The sequence below is a fragment of the Oncorhynchus masou genome, chromosome 5 (assembly GCF_036934945.1).
Source record: "Oncorhynchus masou masou isolate Uvic2021 chromosome 5, UVic_Omas_1.1, whole genome shotgun sequence".
In the NCBI taxonomy this organism is placed as follows: Eukaryota; Metazoa; Chordata; class Actinopteri; order Salmoniformes; family Salmonidae; genus Oncorhynchus; species Oncorhynchus masou.
This window is the reverse complement of record NC_088216.1, coordinates 78,324,225-78,347,709: the sequence shown is the minus strand read 5'-3', so window position 1 is coordinate 78,347,709 and position 23,485 is coordinate 78,324,225. Positions and strand designations below refer to the sequence as shown.

General features: G+C 46.2%; 1 protein-coding gene across 2 annotated transcripts in view; it reads right to left on the bottom strand.

The window, feature by feature from the left end:
• The window catches only part of LOC135527959 (chemokine-like protein TAFA-2), a 190,870-nt gene extending 183,125 nt beyond the window's left edge, over positions 1–7,745 (bottom strand). For both annotated transcript variants that reach the window (XM_064956662.1, XM_064956671.1), the window contains exon 1: positions 7,282–7,745. The gene's annotated coding sequence lies outside the window, so the exon portion shown is untranslated. The remainder of the gene's footprint in view (positions 1–7,281) is intronic.
• Positions 7,746–23,485: the final 15,740 nt, after the last annotated feature.

Below are 23,485 nucleotides of genomic sequence, written 5' to 3'. Positions count from 1 at the left end.
GCCACCCACCATCCTAAACCCCCACCCACCATCCTAACCATCCACCCACAAATCTAACCCTCCAACGACCATCATAACCCTAAACCCACCACAATAAACGGCCAACCACCATCCTAACACCAAACATCATAATCTTCTACCCACCATTGTAAACCTCCACCCACCATCCTAACAATCCACACAACATCCTGACCCTTCGCCCACCATCCAAACATTCCACCCACAATCCTAACCCTCCACCCGCCATCCATTCTAAATCTCAAACCACCATGCTAACCCTCACCCACAATCTTAACAAAACATCCCAACCCTCCACCAAAATCCAAACCCTCAACCTACAATCCAAACCCTACACCAACCATCTTAACCTTCCACCCACCATCCAAACCCTCCACCCACCATCCAAACCTTCTACCCAGAATCAAAACCCGCCACCCACCATCCTAAACCCCCACCCACCATCCTAACCATCCACCCACAAATCTAACCCTCCAACGACCATCATAAATCTAAACCCACCACAATAAACGTCCAACCACCATCCTAACACTCCACCAAACATCATAATCTTCCACCCACCATCGTAAACCTCCACCCACCATCCTAATCTTCCACCCACAAATCTAACCATCCACCCACCATCCTAACCGTCCACACAACATCCTGACCCTTCGCCCACCATCCAAACATTCCACCCACCATCCTAACCCTCCACCCGCCATCCATCCTAAATATCAAACCACCATCCTAACCCTCCACCAAAATCCAAACCCTCAATCTACCATCCAAACCCTACACCAACCATCTTAACCTTCCACCCACCATCCAAACCCTCCACCCGCCATCCTAACCTTCCTAACCCACCATCCTAACTCTCCACCCACCACACTAACCCTCTACCCACCATCCTAACCCTCCACACATGATCCTAACCTTCCACACTCCACCCATAACACTAACCTTCCACCCACCAATCTAACCCACCATCCTAACACACCATCCTAACCCTCCACCCACCATCCAAACCCTCCACCCACCATCTAAACCCTCAACCCACCATCCTAACAGGCTACCCACCATCCTAGCCCTCCACCCACCATCCTAACCTTCCACCCAGCATCCAAACCCTCAACCCACCACCCTAATCATCCACACACAATCCTAACCTTCAACACTCCACCCACCACCATAACCACCCACCCACTATTCTAACCCTCCATCCACCATCCTAACCCACAATCCTAACCATCCACCCACCATCTAAACCCTCAACCCACCATTCTAACAGGCCTCCCACCATCCTGGCCCTCCACCCACCATCCTAACCCTCAACCCACCATCCTAACCCAACATCCCGAGATTCCTGAGATTCCCATAGATTGGAAAGCTGCCGCGGTCATCCCCCTCTTCAAAGGGGGAGACACTCAAGACTCAAACTGCTACAGACCTATATCTATTCTACCCTGCCTTTCTAAGGTCTTCGAAAGCCAAGTTAACAAACAGTTTACCGACCATTTCGAATCCCACCGTACCTTCTCCGTTATGCAATCTGGTTTCAGAGCTGGTCATGGGTGTACCTCAGCCACGCTCTAGGTCCTAAACGATATCATAAAAGTCATCGATAAGAGACATTACTGTGCAGCCGTATTCATCGACCTGGCCAAGGCTTTAGACTCAGTCAATCACCATATTCTTACTGGCAGACTCAACAGCCTTGGTTTCTCAAATGATTGCCTATCCTGGTTCACCAACTACTTCTCTTATAGAGTTCAGTGTGTCAAATCGGAGGGCCTGTTGTCCGAACCTCTGGCAGTCTCTACGGAGGTGCCACAGGGTCCAATTCTCGGGCCGACTCTCTTCTCTGCATACATCAATGATGTTGCTCTTGCTGCTGGTGATTCATTGATCTACCTCTACGCAGACGACACCATTCTGTATACCACTGGCCCTTCTTTGGACACTGTGTTAACTAACCTCCAGATGAGCTTCAATGCCATACAACTCGCCTTCCGTGGACTCCAACTGCTCTCACGTGCAAGTAAAACTACAGTGCCTTGCGAAAGTATTCGGCCCCCTTGAACTTTGCAAACTTTTGCCACATTTCAGGCTTCAAACATAAAGATATAAAACTGTATTTTTTGTGAAGAATCAACAACAAGTTGGACACAATCATGAAGTGGAACAACATTTATTGGATATTTCAAACTTTTTTAACAAATCAAAAACTGAAAAATTGGGCGTGCAAAATTATTCAGCCCCTTTACTTTCAATGCAGCAAACTCTCTCCAGAAGTTCAGTGAGGATCTCTGAATGATCCAATGTTGACCTAAATGACTAATGATGATAAATACAATCCACCTGTGTGTAATCAAGTCTCCGTATAAATGCACCTGCACTGTGATAGTCTCAGAGTCCGTTAAAAGCGCAGAGAGCATCATGAAGAACAAGGAACACACCAGGCAGGTCTGAGATACTGTTGTGAAGAAGTTAAAAGCCGGATTTGGATACAAAAAGATTTGCCAAGCTTTAAACATCCCAAGGAGCACTGTGCAAGCGATAATATTGAAATGGAAGGAGTATCAGACCACTGCAAATCTACCAAGACCTGGCCGTCCCTCTAAACTTTCAGCTCATACAAGGAGAAGACTGATCAGAGATGCAGCCAAGAGGCCCATGATCACTCTGGATGAACTGCAGAGATCTACAGCTGAGGTGGGAGACTCTGTCCATAGGACAACAATCAGTCGTATATTGCACAAATCTGGCCTTTATGTGGCAAGAAGAAAGCCATTTCTTAAAGATATCCATAAAAAGTGTCATTTAAAGTTTGCCACAAGCCACCTGGGAGACACACCAAACGTGTGGAAGAAGGTGCTCTGGTCAGATGAAACCAAAATTGAACTTTTTGGCAACAATGCAAAACATGTTTGGCGTAAAAGCAACACAGCTCATCACAATGAACACACCATCCCCACTGTCAAACATGGTGGTGGCAGCATCATGGTTTGGGCCTGCTTTTCTTCAGCAAGGACAGGGAAGATGGTTCAAATTGATGGGAAGATGGATGGAGCCAAATACAGGACCATTCTGGAAGAAAACATGATGGAGTCTGCAAAAGACCTCAGACTGGGACAGAGATTTGTCTTCCAACAAGACAATGATCCAAAACATAAAGCAAAATCTACAATGGAATGGTTCAAAAATAAACATATCCAGGTGTTAGAATGGCCAAGTCAAAGTCCAGACCTGAATCCAATCGAGAATCTGTGGAAAGAACTGAAAACTGCTGTTCAACAATGCTCTCCATCCAACCTCACTGAGCTCGAGCTGTTTTGCAAGGAGGAATGGGAAAAAATTTCATTTTCTCAATGTGCAAAACTGACAGAGACATACCCCAAGCGACTTACAGCTGTAATCACAGCAAAAGGTGGCGCTACAAAGTATTAACTTAAGGGGGCTGAATAATTTTGCACGCCCAATTTTTCAGCTTTTGATTTGTTAAAAAAGTTTGAAATATCCAATAAATGTCGTTCCACTTCATGATTGTGTCCCACTTGTTGTTGATTCTTCACAAAAAAATACAGTTTTATATCTTTATGTTTGAAGCCTGAAATGGGGCAAAAGGTCACAAGGTTCAAGGGGGCCGAATACTTTCGCAAGGCACTGTAAATGCATGCTGTTCAACCGATCGCTGCCCGCACCTGCCCGCCCGTCCAGCATCACTACTCTGGACGGTTCTGAGAATAACTACAAATACCTAGGTGTCTGGTTAGATTGTAAACTCTCGTTCCAGACTCACATTAAACATCTCCAATCCAAAACTAAATCTAGAATCGGCTGCCGATTCTGCAACACAGCATCCTTCAGTCGTGCTGCCAAACATACCCTCGTAAAACTGACTATCCTACCGATCCTCGACTTCGGCGATGTAATTTACAAAATAGCCTCCAACGCTCTACTCAACAAATTGGATGCAGTCTACCACAGTGCCATCCGTTTTGTCACCAAAGCCCCATATACTACCCACCACTGCGACCTGCGCGCTCTCGTTGGCTGGCCCTCGCTTCATACTCGTCGCCAAACCCACTGGCTCCAGGTCATCTACAAGTCTGTGCTAGGTAAAGCCCTGAATTATCTCAGCTCACTGGTCACCATAGCAGCACCCACTCGTAGCACGCGCTCCAGCAGGTATATCTCACTGGTCACCCCCAAAGCCAATTCTTCCTTCGGCCACCTCTCCATCCAGTTCTCTGCTGCCAATGACTGGAACAAACTGCAAAAATCACTGACGCTGGAGACTCTTACCTCCTCACTAGCTTTAAGCACCAGCTGTCATTGGCAGCTCACAGATCACTGCATCTGTACATTGCTCATCTGTAAATAGCTCATCCAATCTACCTCATCCCCATACTGTATGTATTTATTTATCTCTACTTGCACATTCATCTTCTGCACATTCTACCATTCCAATGTGTAATTGCTATATTGTAATTACTTCGCCACCATGGCCTATTTATTGCCTTAACTCTCTAATCCTACCTCAATTGCACATGCTGTATATAGATGTTTATACTGTATTATTGATTGTATGATTGTTTATTCCATGTGTAACTCTGTGTTGTTGTATGTGTCGAACTGCTTTGCTTTATCTTGGCCAGGTCGCAGTTGCAAATGAGAACTTGTTCTCTAGCACACCTGGTTAAATGAAGGTGAAATCAAATCAAATATAACCCCCACCAACCATCCAAACCCTCAACCCACCTCCCTAACACAAAAACCCACCATCCTACCCCTCAATCCACCACCCAAACCCTCACCCTACCATCCGAACCCTCAACCCACCATCCAAACCCTCAACCCACCATCCAAACCCAACATCCTAACCCTCCACTCACCATCCAAACCCTCAACCCACCATCCAAACGCTCAACCCACCATCCAAACCCTCAACCCACCATCCTAACCCTCAACCCACCATCCTAACACTCCACTCACCATCCAAACCCTCCACCCACCATCCTAACCCTCCACCCACCATCCTAACCATCAACCTACCATCCAAACCCTCAACCCACCACCCTAACCCTCAACCCTCCACCCACCATCCTAACCCTCCACCCACCATCCTGACCCTCCACCCCAATACATTCTCATGAATTGTCCACCATCGTTTACATCCAGTTTAACTGTCACAGGCACTGACGCCCAAATAATCCCAATGTGGCCTTTGCTCCATCTGTCAGCAATACCTACCAATAACACAGCCCAATAAACCCCCCTCAGAACAAGCAGCTCCGGGGGCTACTGACGGCAATCTATAAAACACTGTAATGGGTTGCCTGTCAGCGGGTGTGAAAGGGAAGATCTAACCCTCCTCTGACTCTCTGGAGGGACTTCAATTAATCACAGCAGAGCTGTATCGCCGCCACGCAATAAGATCCATAAGGTTATTACCATCAGTGTTCCGCAGGATGAAATGCGATGATAGCACTAATTGCAGAAAAACAGCTGACCGCACAATGCATATCAGGGGGATGAAGGACAGATGAAAGAAAGGAGAACCAGGAAGGATCATATAGTCAGACGAAGATAAAGAGCTGAGGGTGTTGAAGAAGGAGAGAGGAAGAGAGAGAGATTGGAGAGCGAGGGGGAGAAAGGGAGAGAGAGAGAGAGAGAGAGAGAGAGAAAGAGAACAGAGGAAGGAATATGCACCACTGTGCTGTGGTGGTGTGTGGCATAAGCATAAATGTCTACAGTGGCAGACAAGGAAAAGCAAGGCTGATTTCCTACGAGGACAGTGTTTGTTTCCCAAATCACAAATCCACTGTTTCTCTGTCTCCTTCATCAGACACCTGATTTGTTGGAGCATTGAGAGTAAACAGAAAAAGTCACATTTAAAAGACAGATCCCATAATGTGAATAGTCAAATCCACTGCCTCCTCCAATGTGCATTGTCTTAGCATAGGGAGCTCATCTTTTCCTAGTTGTCAACACACAGATTGTTTAGATAATAACTTCTGAGAAACAGACTTGATTATGAATTGATCAAAGACTTGATTTTTGAATAGATCAAAGACTTCATTTTTGAATTAATCAAAGACTTCGTTTTGAGTTTAATGTTAAAAAACTAAGTTATTAGTCATACAAGTCATGTATATTTTTTGTTAAGCTGATTCATTGAAGCAAACATTAGTGTGAAATATTCCCTGAACTGCACCAGAAAAATGGTGCTGCACCCAAACAGGACAGACAGATTAAAGGCAATACATCACACATCCATGTGATTACAGTTGAGTATGTGATTAAGGGTCTCCGCAATTCACCACTCCATCATGCAGCAATATACAGTATATTATATAGGCCTACAATGAGGGGTACATAAAACTGTCTGTGTGTGTGTGTGTGTGTGTGTGTGTGTGTGTGTGTGTGTGTGTGTGTGTGTGTGTGTGTGTGTGTGTGTGTGTGTGTGTGTGTGTGTGTGTGTGTGTGTGTGTGTGAGAGAGAGAGAGGGGGGTGGGGTCTACCATTGCATGCTTTAATTATTAGAATTTCTTCAAAATGCCCTCAGTTATGGGATTCACATCGTGAGAGAAGTTATCCACTCACAGACCTGTATCTGAGCTGCACCAGGAACTGTGATATACACTGGATACAATTATTTAATGTTTATTCTCATTTTATTATTGAAATGAAACCCATCACAACTAGCATCATTGAATATTAGGCCTATGTTCATATGAATCTCATTCATAACCTCGTGTGCCAACTTTTGATACAGATTCTGTGGGCTAATATGCAGCTACCCATAAGGAACACGGTGTTTTACACACATGATAAAGAGAAGAAACCAATACCCAACACTCTCTAGATAACATGTTTAGACAAACGTGAACGCTTTAGTCATCAACCATTATTTATTGGGATTGTATAGGTTTGCATCTCCATCTAAGATAACGGTTTGCATGCATCTATCCCTAACACAAATGAAGCACACATGTAAAATTATAGTTTTCGTAAACCAAAATAATAATTACCACAAAAAGGTATTTGAACATCGGATAGATTGTTCAGTATGTAACAAAGTCAAATTTTTAAGTCTGTAGAAATCGCTGTAAATTCATATATTAAGTCCACAGAATGTGATTGATGTAGGCTATTCCATACAGTGCACAGACGTGTTATGCTCACACAATAAGCGTTAATAGTTTCGATGTATAAAAATACCAAGTGATTTAGACGTGATGAAATTATGTACCCTATTGAGGAAATCGTTAAACCTACCTGTCGTTGTGCTGTCAATTAATCCCGGGAAATGCCCCTCTCATTTGCTCTCCATTTTCAAAAACAAACACAGGGTAATGTTAAAGAAATACAGTTTCCTTTAGCCCGTGAATGTGCCCACCACGACAAAACATAACCTATGAAAATGTGTAGACATCAAGCTTTCAAAACGCCAAATCCCTGAGTCAAAAGATGTCAAAAGAAAATGTAGCCTATTGAATAGACTTTCAAGCTCGACCGGGCTCCCGGCTTAATCGGTCGACTGCATTTATAGCAACTCTGAAGTCTTCTAAAGTTCCTGGTCCTTTAGCGTTTTTTCACAACTTCCCAACCGCAAAAGCAAGAGAGCTTGAAAGCAATGACTGATAGTCAATCATTGTTTCTACAGAACAGATTGTTCTTATTGCAGTTCATCCAGTATTGTTTCGTTCATGTGTTGTGTGTAGACTATGTCTCTTCACGGTCCAGACGACGCATTTGAGATGAGGGGTCCACTCCGGAGCGTTAGCAACGGCAGGCAGAGGAGGACACGCACCTGAGACAAGTGTATTATTTCAAGCTACATTACCAGTGAGCCCGGGAAAATACGGACTACGATGATTTGGCGCCACTCAGTGGCATTTTCACTTCCGGCCTTGGCCTCGTGCAATAAATATGTCTCATAAAGCGCTAATAATAGGAAATGAGATTTATCCTCTTAAATGTGATGGTTTATTGAAGATTTGATGTGTCTTTGACATACTGTATGGTGCCAAGGAAATTGCAAGTACAAAGAGGTGGCCTGTCACACATGCACATTGTAATTAATTGCATATTAGGGTTGGATCGAAATAATGGGTAGGTCTACCTGGAGGAAATAATGGGTAGACCTACCTGGAGGTAATAATGGGTAGGTCTACCTGGAGGTAATAATGGGTAGGCCTACCTGGAGGAAATAATGGGTAGACCTACCTGGAGGTAATAATGGGTAGGTCTACCTGGCCTACCTGGAGGTAATAATGGGTAGGTCTACCTGGAGGAAATAATGGGTAGACCTACCTGGGTGCGTAGACCTACCTGGAGGAAATAATGGGTAGACCTACCTGGAGGTAATAATGGGTAGGCCTACCTGGAGGTAATAATGCGTAGGTCTACCTGGAGGTAATAATGGGTAGGCCTACCTAGAGGAAATGATGGGTAGGCCTACCTGGAGGTAATAATGCGTAGGTCTACCTGGAGGTAATAATGCGTAGGTCTACCTGGAGGTAATAATGGGTAGGTCTACCTGGAGGTAATAATGCGTAGGTCTAATAATGGGTAGGCCTACCTGGAGGTAATAATGGGTAGGCCTACCTGGAGGTAATAATGGGTAGGCCTACCTGGAGGTAATAATGGGTAGGCCTACCTGGAGGTAATAATGGGTAGGCCTACCTGGAGGTAATAATGGGTAGGCCTACCTAGAGGAAATGATGGGTAGGCCTACCTGGAGGTAATAATGGGTAGGCCTACCTGGAGGAAATAATGGGTAGGCCTACCCGGAGGAAATGATGGGTAGGCCTACCTGGAGGAAATAATGGGTAGGTCTAACTGGAGGAAATGGGGGAGGGTCATGCTTTTTCAATTTCAGTCAAGGGGAGGATTTAGTATATATATATATATATATATATATATATTTTTTTTTTATGTTGTCCAGGGGAGGGTAATGTCATTTGTAATTGATGAAATTTCTATATTTCTCAGTGTTTTATAATGACTTGCTTATTAGGCTAAATATCGATGTGTGCCCAGTGCTGCCTCTCATCTCTGATTCTCTGCTGGGCTTGCAATATCAAGTGTACCTGTAGGCTATTTACTGTGGTCTCAATCAAATGATCCATAGGCTATAGGCTACAAACTGCATGCTCGGAGAAGCACAGAGCAAAAAAAAAAAAATTCTAAGGTAGCTGCTGGGATGGCATGAATAAAACTAGGCTGCATTACACACTGCAATGGATATTCCACCGCTGAGCCCCAGCCTGCTATGCTGTTGCTGATCAAAACTGGTTTTGTGTGCTGCCTAACCAATGTCTGTGCTGTGTAGGTCTATGGTGCCAGTTCATGAGGAGAGTCAAAGGCTTATTCCGAAAATCATTTTTGATTAGGCTTAGTCTTGCGCATGGACGAGCCTGTAGCCTATGTTCAGTTCAGTTTGAGAAGGAGCGTGCGAAGATGAGGAGGACCGGAGGTCAACTTTGATAGCTTGCTACTACTATAATATATTTTTTATTAAAAACAATATGTTTCTTGCCCATGATGTAGGCCTATTTATCAGAGTTATTGACCTCACAATAAGCCAGACTTGAGTAACTTACATTGTGGTGCTGAAACTTGAACTCTCAATAGACCCAGATCGAGCTTACTGTCAATTTGGGATGATGGTATCGCTAATGCACATAAATTCAGATTCAATGAAAAAAAAATCTGATGTTTCATTTTAAATGTTCAAACTCATCCAAGAAAGTACCTTACTAAATGTATTAATGTATGCATTTATAACTCATTTTGACAATAGCCTTCAAGAAGCCCTAAGGAAGGTAGCAAACAGGCATTCTCAGACACAGGCCCTATATCTGAGAATGCCTGTTTGTGCCCCCGCACGTTGACTCTGTACTGGTACCCCCTGTATATAGCCCCGCTATTGTTATTTACTGCTGCTCTTTAATTATTTGTTTTTGTAATCTCTTACTTTTTTCTCTCTGTCTTTTCTTAAAACTGCATTGTTGGTTAAGGACTTGTAAGTAAGCATTTCACTGTAAGGTCTACACCGGTTGTTTTCGGCGCATGTGACAAGTAAAATTGGATTCGATTTGAATGGAGTAGAAACCTGGAGGAAACTGACGACAAGGAGATAGTTGAAAGAGGTGCTTTGGAAAGGCTGTAGCACGAAGCAGCAAACGGATAACTAATTGTTAGGATTCCAGAGAAGCCCTGACCTTGATTGTCTGCATGAAAAAATCTTCAGAGAGCAGCTGATGTGTTATAATATACATTATGTCCCTGACATACTCAGGTTGGGAGTACGCTCCTGTTGTTCTCAGACTCACTCTCACCTCCCAAAGCATTACCACTCAGTCTAAAAGGGTTTCTCTCTAGTAATTGCATTATTATCTCTCCATTTCTCAAGCGTTGTATTTTGTCTTCCCCAAAAGACAGGAATGGGCGGAATAATCAAGATAATGCTTTTAAATCGCCTCCGTAGAGAGGAGCCAAACATTTGGATTTGACTTTGATTGCTTTTGGACACCCTCAGAGTGTTATCATCATAAACTCAAGCCATCTACCTCTCAGAGAACACACACACACGTAAGCACACTTGCACACACACTGACCCCCCCCCCCCCACACACACACACACACACACACACACACACACACACACACACACACACACACACACACACACACACACACACTGAACAGAGCCAGTGGGCAGGACATGAAAATCACTGCATGACTGATAATTCATGTTTGGGGGAAAAACATCTGGCCATTTTAATTGACTTATGACATTATATTTTGTGTCGTTATTGAAGGAACTTACTGAAGTCATGGCTACAGACATCGCATCACTCCTTACAGAATGTGTAATTGTAAAAATCCATGCCTTTAAATTATACCGTCATACAGTTTGTGTTTTGATGTGTCTATCAAAACACAAACCAGAATGTGTAGATTTAACAGCGAGCTTTGGATCACTAGAAGCCTGTTAACAACTTCCTCACCTCAAACAAACATAAACACACACATAAACACACACGTACACACACACATAACATAAGTGTGCACAAGTACACACATGCACGGACACACCTGCATACTAAAATGAGATTATCTCATTAATCTCCAGTGCTAATGTGTATTTACATTGTAAGGGGAGCAGCAGCTCATTCCACTGACACATTTCTGTGGACACACTGCTCTCATTAAGTCATGTGATTGGATGGCTTCAGCCATGAGGTAAGGCTCCACAAGGAGAAATCAAAGCAATCCCAGCCCTGGAGTCATACCCACACATCTTTATTATGGGCATACTTCACGAAGGTCCCAGCATTAGACAGATAGAGGGATTGCCATGAAGCCTCATGGCCATTCAACACTGTTCCTAATATGTGCCAGGTCACATAACGGGCAACTTCTGTAGCTAAATCTATGAGGGGAATTGAATTATATGGGGATGCTATCATATGCACATTTGACATCTCCCGTGAAGGACCTCAGCAGTGAATAATAGTGAAAGCAGTGAGTACAAAGTGGGACTGATGAGTTTTCTGTGTCGACCCTGCATAGACTACAATGTCAGCCCCTGCTTTCTCTCAATTCAGCAGGGTGGAAAATAACACTGAAACACTCCCAGTCTCAATGGAGGGAAATTATTGTGGTGGCTCTGCTTAAAATACCAGGCCCTGTGAGTGGAGTAACCTCCTTGCCTCCTCCCCAGGCAGTCCTCGTCCTGAACCCCTCCCTGTCTTCGCCGTGGATGGGATGAAGACGGTGTGACATCAAGCCAAAAAGTGCAGGAGGTAAAATAGGAGGCATAATGGCCTCTGGGATGTAGCTGTCCATCAATTATTCAGCAGCAGCAGCAGTTAATGCCCCTTGATTCAACAGGTCCGCAGACTCACAGACACTTATTTTCGTCTTCCGTCATTTTGACCACAGATAGAGGATACCCAGGAGAAAGGCAGAGAGACGCATTAGGCTTTACGGCTGCTACAATAGTCTTTGTACCAGGTCTTTCCAAGTATCTACTCCATCCAAATACTGGCTGCAGCCTTCACTAATGGGTTTGCATCAAGTGGCATTGTAAATGTACTGTAGTTTCCACTTTTCAACTACCTTCGCTCCCAATGGCAATTCTCTCAACTGCAAGAATATGGAAAATAGAAGACTAGTGAAGATATTGCTGCAATTTGTTGCATATAAGCTAATAAAAGAGAAAGCCCCTCCATTGAGCTCTGCGCTATCATATTTCAAGAGTTTTCCACCCTTTCTGTTTTTCATCAAAAGTAACATAGCTAAATGCCAAAGACAGGATGAAAAGTTGAAACAATAAGAATGCCTTGTGCTGTAATAATATGAAACCAATATGTCCTGGTTTGTGAAATTAATTTGACCATTTAATACCACAACACCCACTCTCAATGCTTCATATCAATAAGAAACTTTATGTTCCACAAATCAGACTGCAGGAAATTCTAAAATCTAATCCACAGTTTGGTAATCAGTGCTGCCTCTTTATTTATCTTTTATTTATTTCACCTTTATTTAACCAGGTAGGCTAGTTGAGAACAAGTTCTCATTTGCAACTGCGACCGGGCCAGGATAAAGCATAGCAGTGTGAACAGACAACACAGAGTTACACATGAAGTAAACAATTAACAAGTCAATAACACAGTAGAAAAAAAGAGAGTTGGTGAGGGAGATAAAAGTCTCTAACTTCAGCAATTTTTGCAATTCGTTCCAGTCACAGGCAGCAGAGAGCTGGAACGAAAGTTGGCCAAAGGAGGTGTTGGGTTTAGGGATGATCAGTGAGATACACCTGCTGGAGCGCGTGCTACGGGTGGGTGTTGCCATCGTGACCAGTGAACTAAGATAAGGCGGAGCTTTAACAAAGCGCAAAAAAAGTACGTATCTCAGAGCATCGTAGCACCATTAGGTGTAAAAACTTTACTTATCCAGTTGCGGCCCACTTCTTGGAGGCAGGCCACTCGATTTCATCTCTGCGTTATATTGGCATTGAACATGTCACCCTCCCTAGGAGAGGGGGTGACCTTGATAATTTATTGTTAAAACGAGAGGCTGCCTGGATCTTTGATTTAAAGACCCTTGCACCTTTCGGTCTCAACGTAGACTTGATCTGAAGCCATTCTTGTGTTTATTGTGCCATTGTAATTGTTTGTAAACTTGTGTAGTCAAATTAATCTATCCATTTGTTGTTTGTATGCTGTTCTTTGTATGATATTTTAATATTTGATTATTAACCAATGATATTAGGCCACTCTTGGCCATGATTACAGACACTTGTGTCTTTTGACACTATATAAACGAGTCATCCCGCAGTGTCTGTGATTATACCCTGATCGAAACGTTGGTATTACATTTTTGCATCTGAGCTCCTAGAGTGCGCGGCTCTCTTTTATTTTCAAGGAGGAGCATTACCTAGCCTGGACTTGTAGATGACCTGGAGCCAGTGAGTCTGGCGAGGAATATGTAGCGAGGGCCAGCCGACTAGAGCATACAGGTCGCAGTGGTGGGTGGTATAACTGCGGCAGCTTTCCAATCCTTGGGGATCTCCGACGATATGAAAGAGAGATTGAACAGGCTGGTAATAGGGGTTGCGACAATGGCGGCGGATAGTTTCAGAAATAGAGGGTCCAGATTGTCAAGCCCACCCAGCTGATTTGTACGGGTCCAGGTTTTGCAGCTCTTTCAGAACATCTGCTATCTGGATTTGGGTAAAGGAGAACCTGGAGAGGCTTGGGCGAGTAGCTGCGGGGGGGCGGAGCTGTTGGCCGAGGTTGGAGTAGCCAGGAGGAAGGCATGGCCAGCCGTTGAGAAATGCTTGATAAAGTTTTCGATAATCATGGATTTATCGGTGGTGACCGTGTTACCTAGCCTCAGTGCAGTGGGCAGCTGGGAGGAGGGTAATATAACTATAATGATGCGGTTTTTGGATGAAAGTATGTAAGGGATAATCAACGAGGGGGTATGCATTCTATGGGAAATAATTAACAACATGCAAGGTGTGTTCCACGACATGCTAGCGGACTGGAACTGACTTTCCACTGAGTTGCATTATTTTCCAGAGAACGCATAGAGCCCCGAGTTGATTATCCCTTTTATACCATGGCTATAATTTAACACAATTGCCGCTATACAGTAAATGTGTTCATGTGTAGCTAGCAAGTTTACTAGATAACTACAGTAGTTGCGGTGGTAAACAAACAAACAGACTTGCTAGCAGATATCAGGCTGACTGGCATGTCGGACCCTGCGAACACTGGGTACTGGTAAGTACAACACAACAAACAAACAGCATAACTCCTACCACACAGCTGTCTGTGCGGGTCGCTACACAGCCCCTCCACCACAAAGTCCCTTGTCCCCGAAAGAACAAACAACGTCTTTGAAGCGACCCGGATGTCTCCTTTGCCTGCGTGGCCGTGATAGGAGACAGAATGTCCAGATGTAGAACAGGGGGCTCAGTCCATGGTAGGGGTTTTCCCCTCTGGGGCCCAGGGGATGAAGGCAGGGCATGGGGAACAAGGATGAGGGAACAGTATATATACGGTACGTGGCTCCGGAGAACCACTCGATGCTTAGGAAATGTCATGGCCAGAGGGGGGGATTGTGGGGGTCCCTGGGGTTTGGGGAGAAGAGGCCCCTCTGTATGGGGCTCTCCAGGACGCTGCCTTTCTTTCTCAGGGGGCTGTAGATCTAGACCAGCTCCCCAGCCACAAAGTGCCTTCCCCGGATGTGCGCGTCATAGTTCATCTTCTGCCTCACACCTGTATTCAGCAGCTGTTCTCTTGCGAAGATGTGGGCTGTCTCCAGGCAGTCCTGGAGTCTTCAGGCATACTCCGGCCCCGGGGGAACAGGAGGGGCATCTAGGGGCCGACCAAACGCCATCTCCGCAGGGGTGCGGATCTCTCTCCCCAGCATGAGGAGGGCAGACGTGCAGGAGGTAGAGTCTTGGACAGCGAAGCGGCATGCCATGAGGACCATGGGCAGGTACATGTCCCAGTCACACTGGTGTTTAGCAGAGACAATGCTGTCCAAGCGTTTTGTTGAAACGCACCTCAAGGCCATCACTTTGAGGATGGAGAGGAGTAGTTCGGGTCTTGTGCAGACCCAGCCTCTCACACACGGTGGCGAATACACAGGACTCAAAGTTTCTGCCCTGGTCACTGTGGATGGAATCTGCAGCTCCAAACCTGCTGAACATCCCCGCTTTCAGGTCTTCGACAATGGTCTCTGCATCCTGGTCAGGCAGAGCATAGGCATTGTGCCATTTTGTGAAGTAGTCCATGAGCACTCAGTGGTTTCCAGTGTCTGTGGTGGAGAAGGGCCCAACTACATCCACTCCCACCATCTCCATGGGAGCCCCAACTGGGAACTGTTGGAGCTTGGCATGAGAACGGCCTGGGGGGCCCTTTCTCACCGTGCAGTTGTCACAGCAGCGGCAAAAGTGCTCCACATCCCTCTTGTGCTGCCCCCAGTAAAAGCCCTGATGAAGGTGGCAGAGGGTTTTTGTGACCCCAAAGTGTCCAGTCCCCACCCTTCCATGAGTACCCTGAAGCACAGCCTCTCCCATTGCTCTTGGGACCCCCACCTGCCACCTCTCCTCTCTGTAGCTGGCTCCTACCATGCCTGCTGTAGCACACCATCAGCTAGCTGCAGTCTCTCAAACTTTGACCACAAACCATTGGTCTTGTGTGAGAGTGCTGCTACCTCTTCCCATGGTGGCCTCAGCTACAACTCTACCCACCGTAGCACTGGCTGTAGGTCTGTGTTCTGTCCCTGCTGCTGCCCCCATTCAGCCACATCGACAGTCTGCAGCTCACAGCAGACAGGCCAGCTCACCCGACACACTGTGGCCCAGACCCCCTCCTTCGCACACAGCTCTCACTCACGGGCCTCTCTCCCCTCAAAGTAGCAGCGCCTGTCTGCAGTATAGGGCCGACGGGACATGGCGTCGGCGTTGGAGTGGCGTGCCCCTGCCCTGTGCACCACTGTGAAGTCGTACGGCTGAAGCTCCTCCAACCAGCGTGCCACCTGCCCCTCTGGCTCTTTGAAAGATATGAGCCACTGGAGAGCAGAGGGGTCAGTATTTACAGTAAAGGGCAGGCCACCCAGTTAGTACTTTAAGTGTTTGATGGAAGCCACAATAGCGAAGAGCTCCCAACCGGGAGACACAGTAGAGGCGCTCATGTTTGTTGAATGTTTTGCTGAAGTACGCCACCATTCTCTCCCCCTCTGGCGACACCTGGGTCAGCACCCCACCCATACCCACATTGCTTGCATCTGTGTCCAGGATAAAGGGCAAGGTGAGGTCAGGGGGGCGAGCACGGGGACCTCGATCGGTGCAAGTTTGAGGGTGCTGAAGGCCTCCTTGCACTCCACTGTCCAAGTGAAGGCCTTGTCCTGCGGCAGCAGGCGGTTCAGGGGAGCAGCGACGCTTGAGAAGCCCCGTACAAACCTCCTGTAGTATTGAGGTAAGGTCCAGGAAGCTCTTCAGCTATTTCTGGTTGGTGGAGGTGGGACAGCCCCCACTTTGTCCTCCATGGTGCTGATACCCTCCTCCCCCACTTGGTGGCCCAAGAAGGTCACCTCATTCCTCATGAAGTGGCACTTCTCGGGGTGGGGCTTCAGGCCTGTGGCAGCCACCCTCTCCCACGCACGCCGTAGCTTCCCCAGGACTGACAGGAGGGAGCTGCAATGGGCCAGGATTTCGTCAAATTATATCAGACACTCCTGTTCGGGGAATGCCATCCAGCACCCTGTCCAGCAAAAATTCAAAAGTAGCTGGAGCGTTGCACAGGCCGAAGCACAGGACCTTGAACTGCCAGTGTCCTCTGTTAGTGGAGAACACATTTTTGGCTCTGGCCTCTGGGGAGATGGGCACCTGCCAGTAGCCACTGCGGAGGTCTAGTGAGGAGAACCAGGAGGACCCCCTAACCAGGTCCAGCGACTCATTGATACATGGTATGGGGTTTGAGTCCTTCCTGGTTACCTCATTCAGCCGCCTGTAGCACAATGCCCTTCAGTCCGCCCCCCAGAATCCGCACGAGGCACAGTTGCAGAAGCACCCATGCCCACTTCAGCCACCATCCTTATAGCGCTCTCCCTCAAAGGGCCTCTGTGCTCCGATGCCCTGGCGACCTCCTCTGCCAGATCCTCTAACATCCATACACACGCATCTCCTTGGTCATGATCGTCCCCTGCCTCATCCTTCACTTACGGATTCCCTCAAAGCATTTTCAACCCCATTCTCCACATAATGTTTGCCAGCCACGGTAGTCAGCTAGCTAGCTGGCTAAGTTTTATCTAAGTTTTTACTTATGACACCAATGTAATAATGACCTAGCTCGATCAGAAATGAACAAAGGTCCAGGCAGAGGATTGTGTTTACGAATTCACGAATTCCTGGTTTATTAACCAAACTCAACACAGGCTACTGTTTGGTCATAGCCCACGCCAAATAACCCAAGTAAAACAGTATCAAACCACAGTTACCCATCTCTTGTTAAGACCAAATGTAAAGAGAGAGAACAATGGCTAAGCATGGTCTTAAACTTGCAGTGCTCCACCTCCCTTCCACCCCCCCCCAGGCATTCCAGGCATTCCCCTGGTTGGCAGATATATATCCCATTTAGCAGACGCTTTTGTCCAAAGCGACTTACAAGTCGGCTGGGGCCACTACTTTTACATATGGGTGGCCCTAGCGGGAATCGAACCCACGACGCTTGGCGTTGCAAGCGCCATGCTCTACCGACTGAGCCACACAGGACCCTACAGATATCAGGTTGGCTGGCATGTCGGACCCTGCGAACACTGGGTACTGGTAAGTACAACACAACATAAGAACAGTATAACTCCTAACACAGATGTCTGTGCGGTTCGCTATAGTACTTAAGTAAAAATACTTTAAAGTACTACTTAAGTCGTTTTTTGGGGTATTTGTACTTTACTTTACTAATTATATTTTTGACAACTTTTACTTATACTACACTACATTCATAAAGAAAATAATGTACTTTTTATTCCATACATTTTCCCTGACACCCAAAAGTACTCGTTACATTTTGAATGCTTGCATGACAGGAATACGCTTATCAAGAGAACATCCCTGGCCATCCCCACTACCTCTGATCTGGCGGACTCACTAAACACATGCTTTGATTGTAAATTATGTCTGAATGCTGTGTGCCCCTGGCTATCCGTACATTTTAAAAACAAGAAAATGATGCTGTCTGGTTTGCTTAATGTCACGACTTCCGCCGAAGTCGGCTCCTCTCCTTGTTTGGGTGACGTTCGGCAGTCGACGTCACTAGCTTTCTAGCCATCTCCACTCCATTTTTCATGTATCCATTTGTTTTGTCTTGTTCCATGCACACCTGGTTTTCATCCCCCAATCAATCTACATGTATGTATTCCCATTGTTCCCCATCATGTCTTAGTGTGAGATTGTTTGTGTTACGTGTGTATTGTTGACGCGCCAGACTGGCTTGTTTTTTCCATGTTCTTTTTCACGAAGATGTTTATTGTTAAACATAATTCTTGTGACTGTTTTGCACGTTTTGCACTTTTGCCTAAATGAAGTGTGCGTCTGTTCACAAATCTCTGCTCTCCTGCACCTGACTTTGCTACCAGTACGCACACATCTGACACTTAATATAGGAATTTGAAATGATTTATACTTTTACTTTTACTTTTGATACTTAAGTATATTTTAGCAGTAACATTTACTTTTGATATTTATGTATATTTAAAACCAAATACTTTTAGACTTTTACTCAAATGGTATTTTACTGGGTGACTTTCACTTTTACTTGAGTCATTTTCTATTAAGGTATCTTTACTTTTACACAAGTATGACAATTGGGTACTTTTTCCACCACAACTTGCTAGTTTCACAAACCAAACTATCTGTCACCACTTCAGCATAAGTTGGTCTCTCTCCTTCTTCGGGCGGTGTTCGGTGGTCGACCTCACCAGCTTTCCAGACACCACCGATCTATGTTTCATTTTCGTTTTGTTTTGTCTTGATCATACACACCTAGTTTCTATTCCAATAATTATATTCCTTATTTAACCCTCTGATTTCCCTCTCCGTTTTGTGCGTTATTGTTTGTCATGTGGGTTCTCGTTGTTCGTGCTTGGGATTATAGTATTTGTACCTAGTTGGAATCTTACTTATTTTGGAGTAAATTTTGGATGATTACTCAGAACTGTGTCCTGCGCCTGACTCTGCATTTTGTCATGTTACCAGCGTCCTCACAGAATAACGCACCAACAAATGGAGTCAGCAGGTACAGCCAGCCCTCCTCTGGAGGAGCGTGTTCAGCAGCAAAACATCGACCGATTGGAGAGAGGGGGTTTTCCGGTTCACCAATCAGCACCTTCCCAGCTCCCACATCAACTGATCCAGAGATCCACACTTCCTTCATCAGAATCCAGTGAGATTCGACCCTCGCTCCCGGGAGCATATGATGGAACGGCTGTCGGGTGCCAGGGGTTCCTACTCCAGCTGGAGCTCTACCTGGCAGCTGTTCAGCCAGCCCCCTCAGGACGCGAGAGAGTGAGCACCCTCATCTCTTGTCTGACTGGAAAAGCACTGGTCTGGGCCAACGCCATCTGGGGAGAAGAAGGCCCAACGTTGGACAATTACGAAGATTTCACCCCCGCTCCCGGGCGGTTTTCGATCATCCTCCTGAGGGGAGAGCGGCGGGGGAACGTTTGTTCCATTTAAGACAAGGGATGAGGAGTGCTCAAGAGTTCGCTCTGGATTTTTGAACTCTGGCCGCCGGCGCAGGATTGAATGAGCGGGCCCTGATCGACCGCTACAGGTGTAGTTGTAGGGAGTTAGCCTGCAGGGACACCACCCTTAATCTGTACCATCTGGTGGACCTATCCATCCGGCTGGACAACCTGTTGGCATCCCACGGACGTCCAGATCGGGGTCTGTCAATTCCATCCCCCAGCACCTCTGATCCTACCCCTATGGAGCTGGGAGGTGCTGCTATGAGGGGGACCGGAGGGGGCACCGTTCCCTACACCAACTGTGGCTGCAGAGCACACACTGCTGGTCGGTGCTGGGGAGGTTTTCCAGGTAATCGAGGTGGCAGGCATAGCACTGGTGGATCATCGCAGGTGAGTAGGCACACACCTCACCCAGAGCTCCCTGTTGCACACATGTGGTTGTATGTAGCCTTTCCTGAATTTTCCCAGCATTCCCAGCATAAAGCACTAGTAGATTCAGGCGCAGCTGGGAACTTGACCGTACCTTTGCACTAGGTTTAAGGATTCCTATTGTTCCTGTTGATGTCCCCTTCCCTGTACATGCCTTAGATAGTCGTCCGTTAGGGTCAGGGCTAATCAGGGAGGTCACAGCTCCACTCCGTATGATAACGCAGGAGAACCATGAGGAGAGAATTAGTCTCTTTCTGATCAACTCTCCTGCGTTTCCTTTTGTGTTGGGCCTTCCCTGTTTGGCTTCTCATGATCCTATTATTTCGTGGCAACAGAGGGCTCTCAAGGGATGGTCTTGTCAGTGCACAGGGAGGTGTGTAGGTGTTTCCTTAGGTGCCACTACTGTGGAGAGTCGAAATCAAGTATCCACCATGCACATTCCCCCCGACTATGCCATTTTGGCACTGGCCTTCTGTAAAAAGAAGGCAACTCAATTACCACCCCATCGACAGGGGGATTGTGCGATAAATCTCCTGGTAGATGCTGCACTTCCCAGGAGTCACGTGTATCCTCTGTCACAGGAGGAGACAGTGGCTATGGAAACATATGTCACTGAATCTCTGGGACAGGGATACATTCAGCCTTCCATCTCACCTGTCTCCTTGAGTTTATTTTTTGTGAAGAAGGATGGAGGTTTGCGCCCATGTATTGACTATCGAGGTTTGAATCAGATTACGATAAAATACAGTTACCCACTACCTCTCATAGCCAGTATGACAGAGTCATTGCACGGGGTGCGCTTCTTCACAAGATTGGACCTCAGGAGCGCTTACAACCTGGTGCGTAGCAAGGGAGGGGATGAGTGGAAGACACTACATCTGGGCACTATGAATATCTAGTCATGCCGTACGGGTTAATGAATGCTCCAGTTTCCAATCCTTTGTAGGCGAGATTTTCAGGGACCTGCAAGGGCAGGGTGTAGTAGTGTATATAGATGACATTCTAATATACTCTGCTACAAGCGCCTAGCATGTGTCTCTGGTGCACAAGGTGCTTGGTCGACTGTTGGAGCATGAACTGTACGTCAAGGCTGAGAAATGTCTGTTCTTCCAAAAGTCCATCTCCTTCCTAGGGTACCGCTTTTCTCTTAGGGTTTGCCAACTACTACCGGAGATTTATCCGGGGGTTTCGGTCAGGTAGCAGCTCCCATTACCTCCTTGCTGAAGGGGGGACTGATGCGCTTGCAGTGGTCAGCTGAGGCGAACAGGGCTTTTTGTCAACTGAAGGCTCTGTTTACCTCGGCTCCTGTGCTGGCGCATCCAGATCCCTCTTTGGCATTGATAGTAGAGGTGGATGCGTCCAAGGCTGGGATAGGGGCTGTGCTGTCTCAGCGCTCGGGTACACCACTAAAGCTCCGCCCCTGCGCTTTCTTTTCAAAGAGGCTCAGCCCGAAACTATGATGTGGGGGATCGGGAGCTGTTGGCTGTTGTCAGGACTCTGAAAGCGTGGAGACATTGGCTTAAGGGGGCTAAACACCCTTTCCTCATTTTACTGACCACCGCAATCTGGAGTACATTCGGGCAGCTAGGAGACTGAACCCTCGCCAGGCGAGGTGGGCCATGTTTTTCACCCGCTTTGTTTTCACTCTATCCTACTACAGACCAGGTTCCCAGAATGTTAAGGCAGACGCACTGTCCAGGATGTATGACACGGAGGAGCGGTCCGCAGAGCCTACTCCCATAATTCCAGCTTCTTGCCTGGTGGCACCGGTGGTATGGGAGGTGGACGCGGACATCGAGCGGGCGTCACGTGCAGAGCCCACTGCATTTTTTCATGTTACCAACTTCCTCACACCGTCAGTCTTAGCTTGACATTATGAAACTTGAATTCAACAATGCTAATGTGTCTTCAATTCTATGTTTGCTTTCAGAAGCAGCTCCAACATAGTACATGTAAGAATGGACTATAGTCATTGAATTCTACCATGTAAATATACTGTACTTTATTTAAGGCATAAGGCCTGAAGGGTTGTAGTATATGGCCAATATACCACGGCTAAGGGCTGTTCTTACGCATGATGCAACTCGGAGTGCCCGCATACAGCCCTTAGTCGTGGTATACTGGCCATTTATCACAAACTCCTGAGGTGCCTTATTGCTATTATAAACTGGTTACCAACGTGATTAGAGTAGTAAAAATACATGTTTTGTTATATCCATGATATACGGTTGATATACCACGACTTTCAGCCAATCAGGATGCAGGGTTTGAACCACCCAGTTTATAAAGGGAAATAATGCACGCTCTAGAATGCCTTTCAAGCCAATCAGAAAGAAGTATTCAACAATGCCATGGTATACATTGCAATACCAAATGTAATGATTGATTTACAGTATGACCAGCCAACATATGATTCAATGATGTACTGTAAATCTAGCCAAGATGAAACACAGATCGTTTACACAGGACTGCCTTTCATCTCATTCTCTGTCCTTATTCTGCACTCCCACCCACCTGGCATTCTCTCTCTCCCCTCTCTCTCTTTCTCTCTCCTTCTCCCCCGCTTTCCCTCTATCTATCTCGCTCGCTCCGTCCATCCCCCTCTATCCCAACTTAGACCTGTCAGTCTTGGCTGCCTCTCCCAGAGCACACACCCCCACAGAGAGCGAGAGAGAGGAGATCAAAGAAACTAAGTCACGTGTCATTCTCCCTTTTTCCAATATGATACAGCTCAGGTCTGGGGTTACACATTTGGGCCCAGTAAATCATTCCTCTGACAGGCAAGTAGAGGGCCTTTTATCAGCTCAGAGATTACATCTTCAATGCCAACCACAGTCAGTTGGTAAGTTGGGAATACTCTATCTTAGACAAAATACAAAATTACAAAACATTGTCCTTTGAGGCTAAAATTCTCATTTTGTTTTCTGGTATAATTTGCCAGGGTTGCTTCCTGGCATTGTTGGCAGCATGTATTTTGGAGTATCTAGATCACCAACGGTGATCGCAGCAACATAACCACAGTTATTAGTTATGGTAAGCAAAAACAGCCATTAAATGTAATTTGAATGCATTCTCTTCAGCAACATAATGCCCATCAGCCATTAACAGTAAGTACAAATATGGCCTGTATCCCTTCATAAACACTTGGCTCTAGGGCCCAGTTGATTGGAGCATGGTGTTTGCTACAACATATTTGTGGATTTGATTCTTGCATGGGTCATAGATACTTAGTTTAAAATGTGTGGTAAATGCAAATCGCTTTGTTTACAAGCGT